This window comes from Chrysemys picta, unplaced genomic scaffold (assembly GCF_011386835.1).
Source record: "Chrysemys picta bellii isolate R12L10 unplaced genomic scaffold, ASM1138683v2 scaf23, whole genome shotgun sequence".
Lineage (NCBI taxonomy): Eukaryota > Metazoa > Chordata > Testudines > Emydidae > Chrysemys > Chrysemys picta.
The window spans coordinates 306,950-323,279 of record NW_027052730.1 but is presented as its reverse complement, the minus strand read 5'-3'; the positions used below and the strand labels follow the sequence as shown (position 1 = coordinate 323,279).

Sequence of the window (16,330 nt, the reverse complement as noted above, 5' to 3'; positions counted from 1 at the left end):
ATTTTTGAATTGGCCCTGTCAACACTGGTTCTCCACTTGTGAAGTAACTCCCTGCTCTCCATGTGTCAGTATATAATGCCTGCATCTGTAACTTTCACTCTATGCATCCGAAGAAGTGAGGTTTTTACTCACGAAAGCTTATGCCCAAATAAATCTGTTAGTCTTTAAGGTGCCACCAGACTCCTTGTTGTTTTTGTAGATACAGACTAACATGGCTACCCCCTGATACTTGACACCATGCAAGGCACTAAATTTAGCCGTATGGAGTGGAAATCCATCAACCCCAACAAAAAACTTGCACAGATACAGACAGACATCATCTTCCTCTCCAAATGCAAACAGATGGACATCATACCAAAAGGACTGAAGGTAAAAAATCCATTGCAATCAACATACTACACTGAGTATGGTGAGAGATTGTGCCACACACTCTCTCAAAGAAACTGAGGAACCACCTGATCAGCATCCTGTACAGCAGACAGGAGAAGATCAAGAATGAGCTCTCAGAACTGGAGACTCTCATACAATACCAGCCTTCTACACAAACTTCCACGTGGCTGGACTTTACAAAAATGAGACAAGCCATTTACAATGCACACTTCACTTCTCTACAGAGGAAAAAGGACTGTAAGTTATCTAAACTAATACCTGCCACTAGGGGCTATAACAATGGTACCCTCAACTCATCTAACAACATTGTCAATCTTTCCAACCACACGCTTAGCCCAGCAGAAGAGTCTGTCCTATCTCGGGGACTCTCTTTCTGTCCCACCGTCCCCACGAACATGATACAGTTCTGCGGTGATCTGGAAGCCTACTTTCCTCGTCTCCGACTCAAGGAATATTTTCAACGCACCACTGAACAGTGCACTGACCCACAGGAACCCTCCTACCAACACTACAAAAAGAAGAATTCTGCGTGGACTCCTCCTGACGGTCGAAATGACAGACTGGACCTCTACATAGAGTGTTTCCGCAGACGTGCACAGGCTGAAATTGTGGACAAACAACATCACTTGTCCCATAACCTCAGCCGTACAGAACGCAATGCCATCCACAGCCTCAGAAACAACTCTGACATTATCATCAAAGGGGCTGACAAAGGAGGTGCTGTAGTCATAATGAACAGGTCAGATTATGAACAGGAGGCTGCCAGGCAACTCTCCAAGACCACATTCTACAGGCCACTATCCTCTGATCCCACTGAGGAATACCAAAAGAAACTACACCATCTGCTCAAGAAACTCCCAGCTATAGTACGGGAACAAATCTACATGGACACACCCCCAGAACCCCGACCAGGGGTATTCTATCTGCTACCCAAGATCCATAAACCCGGAAACCCTGGACGCCCCATCATCTCAGGCATTGGCACTCTGACGGCAGGATTATCTGGCTATTTGGCCTCTCTCCTCAGGCCCTATGCTACCAGCACTCCCAGCTATCTTCGAGACACCACCAACTTCCTGAGGAAACTACAATGCATTGATGTTCTTCCTGGAAACACCATCCTGGCCACCATGCATGTAGAAGCACTTTATACCAATATTCTACATGAGGATGGACTACAAGCTGTCAGGAACAGTATCCCTGATGAGGCCACAGCAAGCCTGGTGGCTGAGCTTTGTGACTTTGTCCTCACCCACAACCACTTCAGATTTGGGGACAACTTATACCTTCAAGTCAGTGGCACTGCTATGGGTACTCGCATGGCCCCACAGTATGCCAACATTTTTATGGCTGACTTAGAACAACGCTTCCTCAGCTCTCGTCCCCTAGTGCCCCTCCTCTACTTGCCCTACATTGACGACATCTTCATCATATGGACCCACGGAAAGGAGGCCCTTGAAGAATTCCACCTGGACTTCAACAATTTCCATCCCACCATCAACCTCAGCCTGGACCAGTCCACACAAGAGATCCACTTCCTGGACACTACAGTACAAATAAGTGATGGTCACATAAACACCACCCTATACCGGAAACCTACTGACCGCTATACGTACCTACATGCCTCCGGCTTCCATCCAAGACACATCACACGATCCATTGTCTACAGCCAAGCCCTAAGATACAACCGAATTTGCTCCAACCCCTCAGACAGAGACAAACACCTACAAGATCTTTATCAAGCATTCGTAAAACTACAATACCCACCTGGGGAAGTGAGGAAACAGATTGACAGAGCAAGACGGGTACCCAGAAATCACCTACTACAGGACAGGCCCAACAAGGACAATAACAGAACACCACTGGCCATCACATACAGCCCCCAGCTAAAACCTCTCCAGCGCATTATCCACGATCTACAACCTATCCTGGAAAATGATCCCTCACTCTCACAGACCTTGGGAGGCAGGCCAGTCCTCGCTTACAGACAACCCCCCAACCTGAAGCAAATACTCACCAGCAACTACACACCACACCACAGAAACACCAACCCAGGAACCTATCCCCGTAGCAAACCTCGTTGCCTACTCTGTCCCCATATCTACTCTGGCAACAGCATCAGAGGACCCAACCACATCAGCCACACCATCAGGGACTCATTCACCTGCAAATCCACTAATGTCATATATGCCATCATGTGCCAGCAATGCCCCTCTCCCATGTACATTGGCCAAACCGGACAGTCCCTCCGCAAAAGAATAAATGGACACAAATCGGACATCAGGAGTGGTAACATACATAAGCCAGTAAGTGAACACTTCAATCTCCCTGGTCATTCTATTACAGATTTAAAAGTCACTATCATTGAACAAAAAAACTTCAGAAACAGACTTCAAAGAGAAACAGCAGAACTAAAATTCATTTGCAAATTCAACACCATTAATCTGGGCTTGAATAGGGACTGGGAGTGGCTGGCTCACTACAGAAGCAGCTTTTCCTCTCCTGGAATTGACACCTCCTCATCTATTATTTGGAGTGGACTACATCCACCCTGATTTTTGAATTGGCCCTGTCAACACTGGTTCTCCACTTGTGAAGTAACTCCCTGCTCTCCATGTGTCAGTATATAATGCCTGCATCTGTAACTTTCACTCTATGCATCCGAAGAAGTGAGGTTTTTACTCACGAAAGCTTATGCCCAAATAAATCTGTTAGTCTTTAAGGTGCCACCAGACTCCTTGTTGTTTTCCTAATATCCCCAGTGATTCTACGGGACAAAATCCCAGGGAGGGAATAAAATTCTGCCACCTTAAACTAGTGTTTTCCATGCCTAGAATTCAGATGGCACCAGGTGGATCAGACTGAACAGGTTACAAACCTCTCCGAGGCACTTACTTTCTCAACAGGGACTTCTGTTTTCTAGTAAAATGGGTAAAAGGAAAGGAGAAAACTCGAAAGAGGCTCCTGCTCACACTCACATATGTGAACCCTAATAATCTCTCAGTCCTCAAAGAGAGCTCGAGAAGGAGACTTGCTGAAGCAAAGCCACAGGGGTCTCTGAGGTTTCCCTGGCCCTGCGCCCCTGTTTTGCCTGGCTGATGTGAGCATCTCTCTCTGAGGTCACCACCTCCCTAACAACTTTGACCAATAGGCTGAGCTCCTGCAAAAGGCCTTTGTGATGTCACTGCCACACCCACCCATCCCCTGAAGTGCTAATATCCTGCTGCTGGCCTGACACTTTGGAGGTTTGAGCTACTCTGTGTGGATCACCCCACTCAATGCGTCTTCATTCTAGGAAGCAAGCCGGTTAGACAGTAAAACATTAGAGGCTGCTCCCAATGCTACACTCAGTGTTTCCAAAATTAATACACTTTATGGCCAGAAGAGACCTTTAGAGCATCTCATCTAACCCCCTGCATATCATAGGCTTCCTGTATAGGACAATAGTTACTTTTTGGGCACAAACATTCCAGAAAGGCATCTAGTTTCATTCAATGACTTCAAGAGATGGAGAATCCACCACTTTCCCTTTCACTGAGTGCCAGGGGGCTCCATTTCCCCTTCCACTAGCTCCCCATTTACAGTGAGCCAGAGCAGTACCTGCAACAGAGAGCGGGAGTTGCTGAAGGCCTCAGAGGCACAACCCCTGCAGTGTCTCAGGCACCTGGCGCAAGTGATGGATGATGCGGAGCTGGTGCCTAACTTTGGCCGTGACGCCCTCCTGCTGCAAGGGAATGAGAACCTGTCAGACTCAAACGCCCCGAGGAATCAGGGGGAATTAAGGGCACCTGGAACCAGCAGTATTTCCACTCAGCACCTGCCCAACACTGAGGGATGAATTCACCTCCTGAATCCCAGAATGGAGTCTTCTTGTCCTTTCTAGTAACCTCCAGTGCCAATCCCCCTCCTTCTAGGGTGAGCTCCTGCTACCTCCCCCTCAGTGTCCTTGACAGCTGTTCCACCTCCAAACCACAGCTTAAGTCATCAGAAACCTCTTCTAGACCCCCACCAAGGTTGGGCTGGGAGGCGGGTCTAGCAGTGGGGGCAGGAGGGATTCTGGCAGCAGTGAAGTGGGTTGCGGGGAGGTTGAGATCTTGCCCAAGTCATCCAAGACACTAACGCTAAGCCACAGGATGGCAGCATCTAGTGTCTGTGGAGTCCAAGCACTATTTCAACCCCACAGTTTTGGATGAACTTCCCACAAGAGGAGGTGAAGATCATCCCCAGCAACACACACACACACACACACACACACACACACACACACACCACTCCTGGTGGTGGGAGGGGAACAGGAGAAAGGACAAAAGAAGTAAGAGATGAAGAGAAAGGAAGGAGGGATGGTGGAAAAGGTAAAACGAAAAGGACAAACCCTAATGTCCCCAGTGATTCCACGGGACAAAATCCCGTGTGGACTACAAAATTCTGTCACCTTGAACTAGTGTTTTCCATGCCTAGAATTCAACGGGCACCAGGTGGATCAGACTGAGCAGGTTCAAAAACCTCTTGGAGGCTCTTACCTTCTAAACAGGGACGTCTGTTTTCTAGTAAAATCAGTAAAAGGGAAGGAGAAAACTCGAAAGAGGCTCCTGCTCTCACTCACATACGTGAACCCTAATACTCTCTCAGTCCTCAAAGAGAGACCTCGAGAAGGAGACTTGCTAAAGCAAAGCCACAGGGGTCTCTGAGGTTTCCCTGGCCCTGCGCCCCTGACTGATGTCAGCATCTCTCTCTGAGGTCACCACCTCCCTAACACCTTTGACCAATACGCTGAGATACTGCATGTAGCGGGGCGGCCTGGCTCCCAGGCGCCCCAGGAAGTCAAGGCCACCGCGGCCTGTCCCCACCCCCCGGAAGTCAAGGGGCGGGACAGGAAGTATAAAGGCCAAGCCACAGCGCTCAGTAGCTGGCCGGCAGCGGGAGAGGACAGACGCTGGTGCCCGAGCTCCCGCGGACCTGAGCCTGCCGAGAGCCCGGTATCCTGAGGAACGGTCTGAGCTTCCCCCCGCCAAGGGCCCAGAGGGAGTGACAGACCTACCTGCTGCTCGGGGCCCGGAGCAGCCCATGATCTGCGACCCAGCAGACGGAACTCAGGAGGAACAGGTACCCATGGAGGAGGAGATGGGAAGTGGCCCGGGGATAGCAGACCCCGAACCCATGTCAGTGTGTTGCGGTCAGGATCCCCACTGACTGCGCGGCAGACGGACTGCTGCGGATAGGGCCCCGGGCTGGAACACAGTGGAGTGGGTGGGCCTGTGTTCCCCCTTGCCACCCCGTGCTGGGTGGCAGTCTCTCCTCCTCCTTGTCCAAGGGGCCTGGGCCTCTGACTGACGATTGGTTTGCTGCCCCGCCCTGACCTAGGGCCTGGGCTAACCCAAACTGACCCAGCTCCTGCTACAAGGCCTGGGCCGCTGACTGACTACTGGTTTGTTCCCCGCCCTGACCCAGGGCCGGAGCTGTTGATTGTGTGCTCAGTCCCTGCATAAGGGCCTGAGCTCTGAACTGTTGATTGTGTGCTCAGTCCCTGCACAAAGGCCTGAGCGCCGAACTGCTAATTGTGTGCTCAGCCCCTACCCAAAGGTCTGGGACCTAGACTGTTATTCGCTTTGTAGCGGGGCGGCCTGGCTCCCAGGTACCCCAGGAAGGGACGAGCCCCACCCCGGAACTACTACACTGCAAAAGGCCTTTGTGCAGGGACTGCCACACCCACCCATCCCCTGAAGTGCTAATGTCCTGCTGCTGGCCTGACACTTTGAAGGTTTCAGCTACTCTCTGTGGATCACCCCACTCGATGCGTCTTCATTCTAGGAAGCAAGCCGGCTAGACAGTAAAGCATCAGAGGCTGCTCCCAATACTACACTCAGTGTTTCCAAAATTACTACACTTTATGGCCAGAAGAGACCTTTAGAACATCTCATCTAACCCCCTGCATATCATAGGCTTCCTGTATAGTACAATAGGTACTTTTTGGGCACACACATTCCAGAAAGGCATCTAGTCTTCATGAAATGACATCAAGAGATGGAGAATCCACCACTTTCCCTTTTACTGAGTGCCAGGGGGCTCCATTTCCCCTTCCACTAGCACCCCATTTACAGTGAGCCAGAGCAGTACCTGCAGCAGGGAGCGGGAGTTGCTGATGGCCTCAGAGGCACAGCCCCTGCAGTGTCTAAGGCACCTGGCACAAGTGCCGGATGATGCGGAGCTGGTGCATCACTCTGGCCATGACGTCCTCCTGCTGCAAGGGAACGAGAACCTGTCAAAGACTCAAACCCCCCGAGGAATCAGGGGGAATTAAGGGCACCTGGAACCAGCAGTATTTAAACTGACTACCTGCCCACCACTGAGGGATGAATTCACCTCCTGAACCCCAGAATGGAGTCTTCTTGTCCTTTCTAGTAACCTCCAGTGCCAACCCACCACCTTGTAGGGTGAGCTCCTGCTACCTCCCCCTCAGTACCCTTGACAGCTGTTCTACCTCCAAACCACAGCTCAAGTTATCAGAACCCTCTTCTCCACCCCCACCCAGGTTGGGCAGGGAGGCGGCTCTAGCAGGGGGGGCAGGAGGGATTCTGCCAGCAGTGAAGTGGGTTGCGGGGAGGTTGAGATCTTGCCCCAATCATCCCAGACACTAATGCTAAGCCACAGGATGGCAGCATCTAGTGTCATTGGAGTTCAAGCACTATTTCAACCCCACAGTTTTGGATCAACTTCCCACAAGGGGAGGTGAAGAGCACCCCCAGCAACACACACACACACACACACACACACCACTCCTGGTGGTGGCAGGTGAACAGGAGAAAGGACAAAAGAAGTAAGAGATGAAGAGAAAGGAAGGAGGGATGGAGGAAAAGGTAAAACGAAAATGACAAACACTAATGTCCCCTGTGATTCTACGGGACAAAATCCCACAGAGGGAATAAAATTCTGCCACCTTAAACTAGTGTTTTCCATGCCTAGAATTCAGCTGGCACCAGATGGATCAGACTGAGCAGGTTCCAAAACCTCTTGGAGGCTCTTACCTTCTAAATAGGGACGTCTGTTTTCTAGTAAAATCCGTCAAAGGAAAGGAGAAAACTCCAAAGAGGCTCCTGCTCGCACTCACACATGTGAACACTAATACTCTCTCAGTCCTCAAAGAGAGACCTCGAGAAGGAGACTTGCTGAAGCAATAACAGACACTTGGTGGGATAACTCACATGACTGGAGTACTGTCATGGATGGATATAAACTGTTCAGGAAGGACAGGCAGGGCAGAAAAGGTGGGGGAGTTGCATTGTATGTAAGAGAGGAGTATGAGTGCTCAGAGGTCCGGTATGAAACTGTAGAAAAACCTGAGAGTCTCTGGATAAAGTTGAGAAGTGTGAGCAACAAGGGGGATGTCACGGTTGGAGTCTGGTATAGACCACCAGACCAGGGGGATGAGGTGGACGAGGCTTTCTTCTGGCAACTTGCAGAAGTTGCTAGATCGCAGGCCCTGGTTCTCATGGGAGACTTTAATCACCCTGATATCTGCTAGGAGAGCAATACAGCGGTGCACAGACAATCCAGGAAGTTTTTGGAAAGTGTAGGGCACAATTTCCTGGTGCAAGTGCTGGAGGAACCAACTAGGGGCAGAGCTTTTCTCGACCTGCTGCTCACAAACAGGGAAGAATTAGTAGGGGAAGCAAAAGTGGATGGGAACCTGGGAGGCAGTGACCATGAGATGGTCGAGTTCAGGATCCTGACACAAGGAAGAAAGGAGAGCAGCAGAATACGGACCCTGGACTTCAGAAAAGCAGACTTTGACTCCCTCAGGGAACAGATGGGCAGGATCCCCTGGGAGAATAACATGAAGGGCAAAGGGGTCCAGGAGAGCTGGCTGTATTTTAAAGAATCCTTATTGCGGTTGCAGGAACAAACCATCCCGATGTGTAGAAAGAATAGTAAATATGGCAGGCGACCAGCTTGGCTAAACAGTGAAATCCTTGCTGATCTTAAACGCAAAAAAGAAGCTTACAAGAAGTGGAAGATTGGAGAAATGACCAGGGAGGAGTATAAAAATATTGCTCAGGCATGCAGGAGTGAAATCAGGAAGGCCAAATCACACTTGGAGTTGCAGCTAGCAAGAGATGTTAAGAGTAACAAGAAGGGTTTCTTCAGGTATGTTAGCAACAAGAAGAAAGTCAAGGAAAGTGTGGGCCCCTTACTGAATGAGGGAGGCAACCTAGTGACTGAGGATGTGGAAAAAGCTAATGTACTCAATGCTTTTTTTGCCTCTGTCTTCACGAACAAGGTCAGCTCCCAGACTGCTGCACTGGGCAGCACAATATGGGGAGAAGGTGACCAGCCCTCTGTGGAGAAAGAAGTGGTTCGGGACTATTTAGAAAAACTGGACGTGCACAACTCCATGGGGCTGGATGCGCTGCATCCGAAGGTGCTAAAGGACTTGGCGGATGAGATTGCACAGCCATTAGCCATTATTTTTGAAAACTCATGGCGATCGAGGGAGGTCCCGGATGACTGGAAAAAGGCTAATGTAGTGCCCATCTTTAAAAAAGGGAAGGAGGAGGATCCGGGGAACTACAGGCCAGTCAGCCTCACCTCAGTCCCTGGAAAAATCATGGAGCAGGTCCTCAAGGAATCAATGATGAAACACTTAGAGGAGAGGAAAGTGATCAGGAACAGTCAGCATGGATTCACCAAGGGGAAGTCGTGCCTGACTAACCTAATTGCCTTCTATGATGAGATAACTGGCTCTGTGGATGAGGGGAAAGCAGTGGATGTGTTATTCCTTGACTTTAGCAAAGCTTTTGATACGCTCTCCCACAGTATTCTTGCCACCAAGTTAAAGAAGTATGGGCTGGATGAATGGACTGTAAGGTGGATAGAAAGCTGGCTGGATCGTCGGGCTCAACGGGTAGTGATCAATGGCTCCATGTCTAGTTGGCAGCCGGTTTCAAGCGGAGTAGTGCCCCAAGGGTCGGTCCTGGGGCCGGTTTTGTTTAATATCTTTATTAATGATCTGGAGGATGGTGTGGACTGCACTCTCAGCAAGTTTGCAGATGACACTAAACTAGGAGGCGTGGTAGATACGCTAGAGGGTAGGGATCGGATACAGAGGGACCTAGACAAATTAGAGGATTGGGCCAAAAAAAACCTGATGAAGTTCAACAAGGACAAGTGCAGAGTCCTGCACTTAGGACGGAAGAATCCCATGCACTGCTACAGACTAGGGACCGAATGGCTAGGTAGCAGTTCTGCAGAAAAGGACCTAGGGGTCACAGTGGACGAGAAGCTGGATATGAGTCAACAGTGTGCTCTTGTTGCCAAGAAGGCTAACGGCATTTTGGGCTGTATAAGTAGGGGCATTGCCAGCAGATCGAGGAACGTGATCGTTCCCCTTTATTCGACATTGGTGAGGCCTCATCTGGAATACTGTGTCCAGTTTTGGGCCTGTGGAAGCAGAGAAAGAGCTCACAGGAAGGGGATGCAATGCATGACAGTTCGTTAGCAAGAGTTAGGCTAACTGTAACCCTAATAACGCGAGATTTGTAGAAGCGAGGAATGTGTGAGGCGGGTGAGAAAGAACTGTGTAAGAAGTCATTATGACCTGGTATAGATAAGGTGTAGAAGACCTTGTGTAGATAAGGTATAGAAAATATTGTATGTTGGCAAGAGTCAAAACAAGTGAAGAAATGAGATATCAAGATGGCCTATGTAGAAACAAAACGCAGCTGTCCCTCGTTATTTCTGTAATGAAAGGTATAAATGCTTGCTGTAATTAGTTACCTGGGAGAGACCTGCTTAGCTCTCTCCCTCTGGGCAATTGTGAAAGTTAATAAAGCATCTGACTTGCTGTACCTAAACAAATAGTGAGAACTCTGTTTTTCTCCGACAGGCCCCACACTACAAGAAGGATGTGGAAAAATTGGAAAGAGTCCAGTGGAGAGCAACAAAAATGATTAGGGGTCTGGAGCACATGACTTATGAGGAGAGGCTGAGGGAACTGGGATTGTTTAGTCTCCAGAAGAGAAGAATGAGGGGGGATTTGATAGCAGCCTTCAACTACGTGAAGGGGGGTTCCAAAGAGGATGGAGCTCGGTTGTTCTCAGTGGTGGCAGATGACAGAACAAGGAGCAATGGTCTCAAGTTGCAGTGGGGGAGGTCCAGGTTGGATATTAGGAAACACTATTTCACTAGGAGGGTGGTGAAGCACTGGAATGCGTTAACTAGGGAGGTGGTGGAGTCTCCTTCCTTGGAGGTTTTTAAGGCCCGGCTTGACAAAGCCCTGGCTGGGATGATTTAGTTGGGAATTGGTCCTGCTTTGAGGACGGGGTTGGAGTAGATGACCTCTTGAGGTCCCTTCCAACCCTGATATTCTATGATTCTATGAAAGTCACAGGGGTCTCTGAGGTTTCCCTGGCCCTAAGCCCCTGTCCTGCCTGGCTGATGTCAGCATCTCTCTCTGAGGTTACCACCTCCCTAACACCTTTGACCAATAGGCTGAGGTCCTGAAAAGGCCTTTGTGATGTCACTGCCACACCCACCCATCCCCGGAAGTGCTAATGTCCTGCTGCTGGCCTGACACTTTGAAGGTTTGAGCTACTCTGTGTGGATCACCCCACTCAATGCATCTTCATTCTAGGAAGCAAGCCGGCTAGACAGTAAAACATCAGAGGCTGCTCCCAATACTACACTCAGTGTTTCCAAAATTTGTAGACTTTATGGCCACAAGAGACCTTTAGAGCATCTCATCTAAGCCCCTGCATATCATAGGCCTCCTGTATAGTACAATAGTTACTTTTTGGGCACACACATTCTAGAACGGCATCTAGTCTTCATGCAATGACATCAAGAGATGGAGAATCCACCACTTTCCCTTTTAGTGAGTACCAGGGGGCTCCATTTCCCCTTCCACTAGTTCCCCATTTACAGTGAGACAGAGCAGTACCTGCAGCAGGGAGCGGGAGTTGCTGATGGCCTCAGAGGCACAGCCCCTGCAGTGTCTCAGGAATCTGGCGCAAGTGCCGGATGATGCGGAGCTGGTGCATCACTTTTGGCCGTGATGTCCTCCTGCTGCAAGGGAACGAGAACCTGTCAGAGACTCAAACGCCCCGAGGAATCTGGAGGAATTAAGGGCACCTGGAACCAGCAGTATTTCCACCCAGCACCTGCCGACCACTGAGGGATAAATTCACCTCCTGAACCCCAGAATGGAGTCTTCTTCTCCTTTCTAGTAACCTCCAGTGCCAACCCCCCTCCTTGAAGGATGAGCTCCTGCTATCTCCCCCTCAGTGCCCTTGACAGCTGTTCCACCTCCAAACCACAGCTCAAGTTATTAGTACCTTTGGACACAGACTGGCTAACCTAGTGAGGAGGGCTTTAAACTAGGTTCGACGGGGACAGGTGAGCAAAGCCCACAGGTAAGTGGGGAACATGGAGACCGGGGAGATGGGTCAAAAACGAGAGGGAGTGTGGGCTATATTGTCAGAGAGAAAGGAGGGTCAGGACAAAACTGGGAGGAAAGATCAAACCAGTATCTTAGATGTCTATATACAAATGCGAGAAGTATGGGGAATAAGCAGGAAGAACTGGAAGTGCTAATAAATAAATACAACTATGACATTGTTGGCATCACTGAAACTTGGTGGGATAATACACGTGATTGGAATGTTGGTGTGGATGGGTACAGCTTGCTCAGGAAGGATAGACAGGGGAAAAAGGGAGGAGGTGTTGCCTTGTATATTAAAAATGTACACACTTTGACTGAGGTAGAGATGGACATAGGAGACGTTGAGAGTCTCTGGGTTAGGCTAAAAGGGGTAAAAAACAAGGGAGATGTCATGCTAGGAGTCTACTACAGGCCACCTAACCAGGTGGAAGAGGTGGATGAGGCTTTTTTTAAGCAACTAACAAAATCATCCAAAGCCCAAGATTTGGTGGTGATGGGGGACTTCAACTATCCGGCTATATGTTGGGAAAATAACACAGCGGGGCACAGACTATCCAACAAATTCCTGGACTGCATTGGAGACAACTTTTTATTTCAGAAGGTTGAAAAAGCTACTGGGGGGAAGCTGTTCTAGACTTGATTTTAACAAATAGGGAGGAACTCGTTGAGAATTTGAAAGTAGAAGGCAGCCTGGGTGAAAGTGATCATGAAATCATAGAGTTTGCAATTCTAAGGAAGGGTAGAAGGGAGAACAGCAAAATAGAGACAATGGATTTCAGGAAGGCAGATTTTGGTAAGCTCAGAGAGCTGATAGGTAAGGTCCCATGGGAATCAAGACTGAGGGGAAAAACAACTGAGGAGAGTTGGCAGTTTTTCAAAGGGACACTATTAAGGGCCCAAAAGCAAGCTATTCCGCTGGTTAGGAAAGATAGAAACTGTGGCAAAAGACCACCTTGGCTTAACCATGAGATCTTGCATGATCTAAAAAATAAAAAGGAGTCATATAAAAAATGGCAACTGGGACAGATTACAAAGGATGAATATAGGCAAACAACACAGGAATGCAGGGGCAAGATTAGAAAGGCAAAGGCACAAAATGAGCTCAAACTAGCTACGGGAATAAAGGGAAACAAGAAGACTTTTTATCAATACATTAGAAGCAAGAGGAAGACCAAAGACAGGGTAGGCCCACTGCTTAGTGAAGAGGGAGAAACAGTAACAGGAAACTTGGAAATGGCGGAGATGCTTAATGACTTCTTTGTTTCGGTCTTCACCGAGAAGTCTGAAGGAATGCCTAACATAGTGAATGCTAATGGGAAGGGGGTAGGTTTAGCAGATAAAATAAAAAAAGAACAAGTTAAAAATCACTTAGAAAAGTTAGATGCCTGCAAGTCACCCGGGCCTGATGAAATGCATCCTAGAATACTCAAGGAGCTAATAGAGGAGGTATCTGAGCCTCTAGCTATTATCTTTGGAAAATCATGGGAGACGGGAGAGATTCCAGAAGACTGGAAAAGGGCAAATATAGTGCCCATCTATAAAAAGGGAAATAAAAACAACCCAGGAAACTACAGACCCCAGTGAGTTTAACTTCTGTGCCAGGGAAGATAATGGAGCAAGTAATTAAGGAAATCATCTGCAAACACTTGGAAGGTGGTAAGGTGATAGGGAACAGCCAGCATGGATTTGTGAAGAACAAATCATGTCAAACCAATCTGATAGCTTTCTTTGATAGGATAACGAGCCTTGTGGATAAGGGTGAGGCTGTGGATGTGGTATACCTAGACTTTAGTAAGGCATTTGATACGGTCTCGCATGATATTCTTATTGATAAACTAGGCAAATACAATTTAGATGGGGCTACTATAAGGTGGGTGCATAACTGGCTGGATAACCGTACTCAGAGAGTTGTTATTAATAGTTCCCAATCCTGCTGGAAAGCCATAACGAGTGGGGTATCGCAGGGGTCTGTTTTGGGACCGGCGCTGTTCAATATCTTCATCAACGACTTAGATATTGGCATAGAAAGTACGCTTATTAAGTTTGCGGATGATACCAAACTGGGAGGGATTGCAACTGCTTTGGAGGACAGGGTGACAGATAATTCAAAATGATCTGGACAAATTGGAGAAATGGTCTGAGTTAAACAGGATGAAGTTTAACAAAGACAAATGCAAAGTGCTCCACTTAGGAAGGAACAATCAGTTTCACACATACAGAATGGGAAGAGACTGTCTAGGAAGGAGTACGGCAGAAAGGGATCTAGGGGTTATAGTGGACCACAAGCTAAATATGAGTCAACAGTGTGATGCTGTTGCAAAAAAAGCAAACCTGATTCTGGGATGTATTAACAGGTGTGTTGTGAGCAAGACACGAGAAGTCATTCTTCCGCTCTACTCTGCTCTGGTTAGGCCTCAGCTGGAGTATTGTGTCCAGTTCTGGGCACCGCATTTTAAAAAAGATGTGGAGAAATTGGAAAGGGTCCAGAGAAGAGCAACAAGAATGATTAAAGGTCTTGAGAACATGACCTATGAAGGAAGGCTGAAAGAATTGGCTTTGTTTAGTTTGGAAAAGAGAAGACTGAGAGGAGACATGATAGCAGTTTTCAGGTATTTAAAAGGGTGTCATAAGGAGGAGGGAGAAAACTTGTTCACCTTAGCCTCTAAGGATAGAACCAGAAGCAATGGGTTTAAAGTGCAGCAAGGGAGGTCTAGGTTGGACATTAGGAAAAAGTTCCTAACTGTCAGGGTGGTTAAACACTGGAATAAATTGCCGAGGGAGGTTGTGGAATCTCCATCTCTTGAGATATTTAAGAGTAGGTTAGATAAATGTCTATCAGGGATGGTATTTGGTCTTATAGACTCATAGACTTTAAGGTCAGAAGGGACCATTATGATCATCTGGTCTGACCCCCTGCATGCTGCAGGCCACAAGACCCTTCCCTGGACTGTGCCGTTGAAGTCCCCAATCCTGTGTTTTAGTGACTTCAATCGGCAGGGACCCTCCTGCTAGTGATCCCTGCCCCATGCTGCGGAGGAAGGCGAAAAACCTCCAGAGGCTCAGCCAATCTACCCTGGAGGAAAATTCCTTCCCGACCCCAAATATGGCGATCAGTAATACCCCGAGCATGTAGGCAAGAGTCTCTAGCCTGACCCTTGTTTGCCATTATGCTATTTACGTACCATTGCTTGGTTTTCCTCGGCTACTATGTTTTACCATTAAACCATTCCCTCCATAAACTTATCCAACTTAATCTTAAAACCAGACAGGTCCGTTGCCCCCACCGTTTCCCTCGGAAGGCCGTTCCAATATTTCACCCCTCTGACGGTCAGAAACCTTCGTCTGATTTCAAGCCTGAACTTCCCCACGGCCAGTTTATATCCATTGGTTCTCGTGTCCACATTAGTACTCAGCTGAAATAATTCCTCTCCCTCCCTTGTATTTATCCCTCTGATATATTTAAAGATAGCAATCATATCCCCCCTCAGCCTTCGTTTTGTCAGACTAAACAACCCGAGCTCCTCTAATCTCTTTTCATACGACAGGTTTTCTAGCAGGGGGGGGCAGGAGGGATTCTAGCAGCAGTGAAGTGGGTTGCGGGGAAGTTGAGATCTTGCCCCAAGTCATCCCAGACACTAATGCTAAGATACAGGATGGCAGCATCTAGTGTCAGTGGAGTCCAAACACTATTTCAACCCCACAGTTTTCGATGAACTTCCCACAAGGGGAGGTGATGAGCACCCCCAGCAACACACACACACACACCACTCCTGGTGGTGGGAGGGGAACAGGAGAAAGGACAAAAGAAGTAAGAGATGAAGAGAAAGGAAGGAGGGATGGAGGAAAAGGTAAAACAAAAAGGACAAACCCTAATGTCCCCAGTGATTCTACGGCACAAAATCCAAGGGATGGAATAAAATTCTGCCATCTTAAACTACTGTTTTCCATGCCTAGAATTCAGCTGGCACCACGTGGATCAGACTGAGCAGCTGCCAAAACCTCTTGGAGGCTCTTACCTTCTAAACAGGGACGTCTGTTTTCTAGTAAAATCAGTAAAAGGAAAGGAGAAAACTCGAAAGAGGCTCCTGCACGCACTCACGTACGTGAACCCTAATACTCTCTCAGTCCTCAAAGAAAGACCTCGAGAAGGAGACTTGCTGAAGCAAAGCCACAGGGTCTCTGAGGTTTCCCTGGCCCTGTGCTCCTGTCCTGCCAGGCTGATGTCAGCGTCTCTCTCTGAGGTCACCACCTCCCTAACACATTTGACCAATAAGCTGACATCCTGCAAAAGGCCTTTGTGATGTCACTGCCACACCCAACCAAACCCTGAAGTGCTAATGTCCTGCTGCTGGCCTGACACTTTGAAGGTTTGAGGTTGTCATAACTATAAAGGGAAGGGTAACAGCTGTCCTGTGTACAGTACTATAAAATCCTCCTGGCCAGAGACTCCAAAATCCTTTTCCCTCTAAAGGGTTAAGAAGCTCAGGTAACCTGGCTGGCATCTGA

The 16,330-nt window shown here is 48.3% G+C and overlaps 1 long non-coding RNA gene across 1 annotated transcript in view; it reads right to left on the bottom strand.

Annotated features, from left to right (window-relative positions):
- Positions 1-4,114, bottom strand: part of LOC135977749 (uncharacterized) — a 39,939-nt gene extending 35,825 nt beyond the window's left edge. Inside the window, exon 1 of the long non-coding RNA XR_010595196.1 lies at positions 3,991-4,114. This is a non-coding gene — a long non-coding RNA (uncharacterized LOC135977749). The remainder of the gene's footprint in view (positions 1-3,990) is intronic.
- Positions 4,115-16,330: the final 12,216 nt, after the last annotated feature.